This window comes from Elaeis guineensis, chromosome 14 (genome assembly GCF_000442705.2).
Source record: "Elaeis guineensis isolate ETL-2024a chromosome 14, EG11, whole genome shotgun sequence".
Taxonomy (NCBI): domain Eukaryota; kingdom Viridiplantae; phylum Streptophyta; class Magnoliopsida; order Arecales; family Arecaceae; genus Elaeis; species Elaeis guineensis.
In genome coordinates this window covers 41,879,705-41,888,199 of record NC_026006.2, presented here as the reverse complement: position 1 = coordinate 41,888,199, position 8,495 = coordinate 41,879,705, and the positions used below count along the sequence as shown (strand labels likewise).

The 8,495-nt window shown below is 37.2% G+C and overlaps 1 pseudogene; it reads right to left on the bottom strand.

The window, feature by feature from the left end:
• Positions 1-766: 766 nt before the first annotated feature.
• Positions 767-6,212, bottom strand: LOC105057895 (acyl transferase 5-like; annotated as a pseudogene).
• Positions 6,213-8,495: the final 2,283 nt, after the last annotated feature.

Genomic DNA, 8,495 nt, shown 5'->3' with positions numbered 1-8,495 from the left:
TGAGTTTTTAAGATTAATTTTAGGATTTTATATTTAAATTTGTTATATATGGTTCAAAAAATATCCAAAGATCGGTAAAAATAAAGTTAATGGTTTTGTTGTATGAAATTACAATATATATATATATATATATATATATATATATATATATATATATATATATATATATACACACACATATATATAATTGATTTACAAAATTGATAATTAGAAAAATAAATTTAATATTATGGATTATATTTATTGATTGATTTTAATATTTAATATGAAATATTTAAATATTTAAAATTATGATTTATTTTTTCAATTATTTTGATTTATATTTTGTTATAGAATTTAAATCAGTAATACTCTAATAAAATTTTTTGATATTTATATTTTCAGTTTAAATGAGAGGTTATGATAGTTGAAAATTAGCATGTACGTAAGTTCATCAGTTAATGAAATTATTAGATATTACATTGTATAAAAAAATTATATAATGATAAAATATTTTAAATTTTTATTTTTATTTAAATTAAATCCCGCTGCAAAACGCGGGTTATATGCTAGTGTTACGTAAAGGCATGACCCCTACTTACAACTTGAACACCAACCTTTATTTAAATAACATCACTCGATTCACAACACTCTTCCAGCACCCAGACTCAAGCCAAATCACACTCTTAGTAAATAATTAAAGAATCATATTATAAGTACAAATTGTTGTTGAATGCTTCCATCAAACATGGCACTTGAATCTTTATTTTCCTGATGGACTGCACTCTTAGAAGGTCATCTCATCCTGGAAGGCTTCCAGGTGCTCCTTCTCGACGCACTGCGTCATCAACCTAGCACCCTTCTTGGGCTTTGGTGGTGCTCCAATGGTGGCCACCGCCATGAACTCATAGTAAGCAAAAGGTATGACATGGATTGGCATCCCCCACCCGGGTCCAGTCTGAGACAAACAACGAGTTATATGTGAATGAGAGCTCATAAGGATCCTCCTTGAAGTCTCCCGCCGCCCACTTGGCGAAGTCGGCAGGCAGCCTAGCCTTCGCATCCCTTAGTATCTTCACAACGTCGATGAGCTCTGCCGACACCACTTCACGGCCAGCGGCGGTGACGGTCACCGGATAGAAGCAGTTGCCATAGTAGCCACCTTCTGCAGGCAATACCTGGTGCAACAAGTGGCGAGTGTTAGCGAAGAAGCAGACATGCACGTCGACGTCTGGGCCCAGTTTGATGGCGCGGGTGCGAGCCTGCCAGGTCTTGGCAATGGCGACGTCGAAGGTGGAGCATCGGTGGCCCGTCTGCTCGAAGAACTGGGCTTTGACCTGGTCGATGCTGTCCTGAGAGATGTCCATGGTGGACTAGTACTGGAGCTTGAAGGAGGGGAAGACTGGTGGGGGTCCAGGAGGGAGCTTGGGTGGGTTGGGGATGAGTTCCCGGGACCAGACCGGGTCGACGGTGGGCTTGGCTAGCCGGCGAGCGATCTCTCCGATGGCGTTGATGAACTGAGCTGCACCGAGGCCGTCGGCAATGGTGGGGACGGAGATCAGGCCGACGACGAATCCGCCGCAGGTGAATTCTGTTACCTGACATTGGGAGCTGGAGTTAAAAGCTTTGTAGGAATCAGGCTGTATGAATAACTCCATAGAAAAAATTCAGGATGGAAGGTGCAAGCAATAATCTACTGTCTGACGGCTTCGGATATAAGCCTCTAAGATTTAGATCAAGACTTCATCTATTGATGAAGTGAGTTTATGTTGATCTTTTGCATCTAATTATGCTGGAGATTTTGGTCCAGGTTTAGGATCCAAGACAAAAAGATTAGCAGATTTTGCATCGATATAACTTAGTTCAATTGGATTGCCATCCCATGTGTCATGGACTTTGCAGCCCAAAAATTTGAGCTGTTGACAGGAGGATCGATCCAGACTAATAAACTAATATGGCATCTCTTTCATTGGTCAATATATAATTATGACAATTTCTCCTACCCAACCTTCCCCTACTCATCAATTTGAGCTGTTGACGGCACCCATGATTTAGATTCTACTCGATATTCTGGGGCGAGTGGTCTGGTCCACGGGACTAATAAGGTTGGTGACATACAATAGATTTAGTTTTGATGCTTATTGTCTTGGGATAATAAATTCATGTGGCGCGGACGTAGGACCAGTCGTAGGGACGGGCACGGGCCGGGCGTAATCAAAATGGATCATACTTGGCACAGCCCGTTTATCTTGAATTCTGATTTAGCACAGCTCTAGACTCGGGGTCTGACAGACCATGCCAGGCACGGCCCATGGTCCACCAGACCTACAAGCTTGGTGAGCGACTTTTTTATTTTTTAAAAAAAAACTCAATCCAAATGGATCGTACCATACATGACTTGTTTAAACCCGTTACGGGCCGTGCCTGGCACGGTCTATTTAGCACTGTTACAGGCCGTACCAGGCACTATCCGTTTATTGCTGCTACAGGTCAGATCCGGTCCGTAATGGCTAAATTTTTTTTTTTTAATTTTTTTGGGTTATAATGTCTATCTTAGCTATGCACGTGATATCTTAGTTGTATCGATGTCTATAGTACCATCAAATCTATTTTTAATACAGGTCGATGAGTTCTGAACGAAAAAAAGAGCAAGATGACCGACGAAATAATTGGGATATTGCTCAGCTTCAAAGTTTGGTTGGATGCCGAGGCGAAACTTCAAAATAAATATGGACATAATACAACATTCGATGATGATGACGACACAAACACTACTGACGATATATGACAACCAGTAAGATTTTTAATTATTAATTTTTTATATTTATAATTTTTTAATTTTATCTTTTAATTATTAAGGTGAGTCATCTTAATTTCTTCTTTCTTTCTCATTATACTTGAAGGTCAGATCTAGCCCCTCTCCCTTCCTTGTACCATGTTGATTGATATTAATAAATCAATAAAGGTCCATGCCAAACCCCCCACCCTTACAAGATAGTTTTTTATTTTTACAAAAAAATCTTATATCTATTTTTACAAAAAAAAATCCTAAGAAAATTCTCATGCGGGTCGTGCCGGGCCTGGATCGGGTTGGGTCTGATCTGGTCGTGCCATACCTGACCTGCGGGCCGTGCCAGCTCAATCTTTTATTGACCCTGCCGAGCCTGGGCCATGGGCCGTGAGCCGCGGGCCGCAAACACCCAACCCAATCCGACCCGGCTCCTTTTAATAGATTGTGCCTAACACGATTTATTACTGTAGCTAATGAGCTATGCCACATACGACCCGTTTCATATCGGATTAGGCCGGGCCATGGGCCGTCCAACACGTTGCCCATGTATACGTGGGACTACGGCGCATGGGACGGTTTATGTCCATAATGATTGTTGCTTGCCGTCAATTGTATGTTGCCTATCCTTTCCTTCCAAGCAACTTGTTTATTCTCCGGCTTAAGCCACTGCGGTGGTGCGTCACTCTGCAAAAGAAATTTTAGCAATCCTCAGAGCCTATCATTCTACTGCTCAGAAGAAAAAAAGAAGAATGAATACTATGAGTAGGTCTATCAGTATCAGCACCAGTTGGATGGAGTGCCCGATCTATGCAGTAAACTGTGGATGTGCAACCTTGCGCTCAACTTCTTAAAATCCAACGAACTATGGGAAATTGGAGAGCTGACCCAAACACTCAAAAGTATAGGCCAAGAAGTGCATCAACCCAGCCGTGCATGCTTCAAAGGACAATGTTATATTACCAGCAAGTCCATGCGGATGGCCTTGATAGAAAAGAACGGAAAGACTGTTCTATCTTATTCTTTTTCTTATTATTTTTTAGGTAACCATCTTATTCAACAATTCTATCTTATTCATGTTGCGTTTGCATATATTAGCCTGTGATGGTTGAGCATGGGACCGCATGGACCACCCCTTTTTGACGACCCCTAGACATACATGATGTCCTTGGGATAATGGGCGTCGTCCATTGGGCCCTCTCCACCCAATAATTAGACCGAACCATTGGACAAATCTTGGCACGATAAGCGTGTCTAGACCCAACCATGCCTCCTTGCTATGTAAAGGTTGAGGGAGTTTTTACCTACTACTCGTACAAGTCACGTTGCCGACTATAGCTCTATTTTAAACATCAGCCTCCTGGCCATTCTAATACTGTGGGCTGTTTTAATTATGAGAACGAAGATTAGATGGTTAGACCCTTGTTCGGCACAATCTGCGGCATTTGACCTTATAATATATAGAATTCTTTTGATAGCTTTTGTCTTAAAATTTTTCCAAAGTCACTCCACAAGGACCAAAAAATAATGAATGTGTCCTTTAATGGACTGAACATGCAACACACTCACATCAAGTTAAAGAGTAATGCTAGACGCCCATATAAGATAAAGGTTGGAAATTTCTGCATAGAAGGGGTTAGTCACTTAGGCTTATGTCTCCTTTATCCTAAGCATGATCATTAACCTTGTGTGGCATTGATTGTGTGGGAGAGTCATCTGAACTAGCTAGGTTTGTATTGTTCAAAAGAAAAACACTGTGAAAGCATACGTGGTAGATTTTTTCCTATCAATAGTATACCAAAATAAAGGTCCAAGTCAAGTGAAAGAATGCTAGCATAAAACCAAAATCTTGTCCAGATAAACGTGCATAGAACCAAAAGATACATGGATAAAGTTGCCTCCTCTATTGTTCCATTCAACATGGTGAAGAGAATAATGAGAAGCTACATTAACCGTTTAAGTTCCTTGCAAGAGATACCTGTTTAGCTCAATACTATTAAGTTGGCAAATGATAGATCATTGTGATGTCATGCTACTAAGATAATACGCGTGGCAACCCTCTGGTCTACCCTTAGCTAAAAAGGGTTCAGGTATGTTAGTATCTCATTATGTATGGATACCCATCTCCTTTTGCATGTGCATCTGAGACATCATATGTCAACGTAGCATAAAATATTGTGAGGATCAAGATGCTGTACCTGCATCATCGTGGGCAGATCATACGGAATTGTAATGACGCTAATAAAATAATTTTTTATAATTTTAATTTAATATAATAAAATAATAAAATTTATTTATAAATTTTTGTGTAAATTTTTTATTTTTTATTTATAAAAAATATTATAAATATAAATTAAAAATATATATTCGTAAATTATTTTTAAAAAAATATATTTAAATTATTAGCTAGGAAATTATTTTCGAAGAAATATTGGTCGTCAAAAATATTTTAGTACGATAATTTAATTTTTTTTAATAAATATATAATAATTAAAATTTTATATAAAATTAATAACGATAAAAATTTATTCGTTGTAAATAATTATTAGCGATAAAAATTTTCATCGAAAATTATTGTATTTACGATGTAAGTTTTATATTGCTAATATTATTTAAATTTAGTTTTCAAAAAATTTGTTATTAAATTAATAGCGATGAAAAATTTTCGTTGCAAAAAATGTTATTTGCGACGAAAATTTTTTATCGCTAAAAATTTTTAAAAATTTTATTCAAAAAAATTTTAATTAAATTAATAACGATGAAAATATTTTTATCGCTATTAATTTTTTATTTATTAGCGACGTTATAATTCGTCGCAAATATTTTTTTTACGATTAAAATTTTTCATTGAAAGATTTTAACGACGAAAATTATTCGTCGTAAATAAATGTTATTAACGATGAATTTTTTTTTTCATCGTAAAATATTATCAACGATGCTATTATTTGCGATGAAATATTAGCGATGAAAATTTCATCACTAATAATTATTAATGATGAAAATAGATTATTCGTGATAAAAAAATTTTATCGTTAATAATTTATTTTATTATAGTGTCAAGGGGATCTATCTCTGGATTAGAGTTAGGGAGGAGCTCATCTTGAGAGATCATTAGCGGGTGATCGAGGTACTTAACATCCTCGAGGCAACAATTTGCTGTAGCCTCAACAAACCAAGCACCCTTGCCGGTGGAAGCGATGCGAACATCGCCATGCATCGAGTCGATGAACCATCCAGCGAAAGGGTATTACTTGACTAGTGCCATGGACACTGCTTCCCTAATGACCTTGGCCGGCTCCTGCCCATGCTTGAACACGTGCAGCGACCGCACCATGTGCCGCAGCCCAGGTACACGGTCAATGATGGAGAGATAAAGCATCTCAGATGGTGTTGGCTCGCACGGACCGACGAGGGACTGGCCAGTTCTCATCACAGAGATGCTCATGGTTGCAAGATCTTTAGGAGAGTATGCAATTTGGTTTATGACTCCAAAGCCTTTGGAGAAAGAAACCATACGAGAAAATGGAAGACAAAGATATAATAACTGGCACGTGCCATGGTTTTAGTTAGCCACTAAAGTTAGTGTTTTAATTTTAAACATGAGCACATGTACTTTCACTAACATAGTGTAACTAAGCATGCTCCAAATGTATAGTGTACTCTTCCAACTTTGATATTTCTGGGAAGCAAACCTTGGTGACCACATGCACTGCCATCCGTTCTTTTCAGCGTTCCACGGATTCAAAAGCTTTCGGGTTCTCATGAGCTGCCTCAGGGGACAGCAAAAAAATTCTCCACAGATCAGAGATTAACATGTTTCTTGCTTGAGTGGAATTGTCTTTGATCTTTGTTAGGGCATGATTTGGCACACCAAACCGGTCCCTCACAATGATGTGATCTTCTCTGGTTTGATTAATACTGTACCATCAAATGTCGCCACCAACCAGCTCAATTTTAGCTCGAAATTGGACCCAAGCTCAGCTTGCTTGATTAGCAAGCAAGCCAAGATAGAATACAACTAAGCTCAGCTTGATTTAGCTCAAAAAATATAGTTATCAAAATAATTAAAATATATTATATATCATTATAATTATTTTTATTAATATGAATTATAAATTAATATGATTTATTAAAAGTAAAGTATATTTCACCTATAATTTTGAAATGTATAAAATTAGTTTAAATAAGAGAAATGAAGTCTTGGAAGATCTCTAGATCTTGTTAGATCTTTTTAAAACAAATTGTTTGTAAGCAACTTGAGTTTGGCTCGAAATTAAGTAAAATATTGGTTTGATATCTCCTCGATTATGAAATAAGTTAGAGTTAGGCTAGCTTGCTCATGTTTGGATCGTTAGTGCCCCTTGTCGAGTCCGTGCTAAAGGCCACATGTTTGGAATCTGTGTGCGTGGATTAGGTACTGGCCATACGTTAACATCGTTGTCCTTAGTTTTTTAATTCCTTGTCCATGCAAGATGTAATGTACTGACTGATGCTAATGACTGCATGATATCCACCAGACTGAGCCCCATTGCACCTTCTTGGTTTGAGCTACTTCAATTGATTGGATACGAAAATTACATGAGAGAAGTCAATTCAAGCCACCTCTTGGTAGGTTCAAGTCATATGGTAAGCTAGTCATAGAAGAATTTAGAGAAGAATCAGCATCTCTTGCTCCAAAGTTGGGATTGCATGGTGAGGAGGGAGAGAGCTCAAAGCCACCAAATACCGCGTAAGCCAAGCTCTAAAGCAAACCTTCAATTGGTAACTCGCTGACGCATTATGGATGGAGAAGCCATTCGTCACTACAAAAAATAAGGGATTTAGCAAAGGCCGAAACCACCGGGAAGATTACCAAAAAAATTATTAAAAAAATCTTTTTCATGTTAAAATATAATATTTGTTCTTTGTAATTTTTAACTTATGTAAGTTTTGATTTAGTTGTACGTTGGATTGATATATGAGCTCATATATAGTTGGGCTCATATTGTCATAGTGATTTATATATTGATGTATGAATTTTTATAGGATGTAATAGCTTCACACATAAGAGACCTTATGTACTAAGAACAAAGAAAAAAAGAACCCTAGATCTATATTCTCTTCCAATTTTTCATCTCATTCTCCACTTCAATCTCCTTCCAAATTTCATCAAGTTGGTAAATAAAGCCAACAAAATTGGTATCAGAGCAAGGAAGATCAACAAGATTTAAGTTTGAAGACAACAAGTGGGAAAGAGAGCACCATTCAAAAAGATCTCCATATCAAGTTCAAGCAACAGGGGTATGAGCATTAATCAACCTTCTATTTCTATTTTTGATGGAGAAAACTATGATTATTGGAACATCAAGATGAAGATCCTCTTCATTTCACAAGAGATTTGAGATTTGATGGAGAGTGGGTATGAAGAGCCATCCACTCCAACTAACCAATAAAAGAAGCAAATAAAGGATTATAAAAAGAAAAATACCAAAGCTCTCTTCTTTATTCAACAAGCGGTGTCCGATAAAATTTTTCTAAGAATCATTAGAGCCACCAAATCAAAGGAGGCATGGGACATCTTACAAAAGAAATTTTAAGAGAATACCAAGATAAGAACTATCAAACTTTAAACTCTAAGAAGAAAGTTAGATAATTTGATAATACAAAAAAATGAGAAGTTAAAAGATTACTTCTCCAAAATCATGGAGATTGTTAATCAAATGAAGAGCTATGGTGAAACCATCGTCGA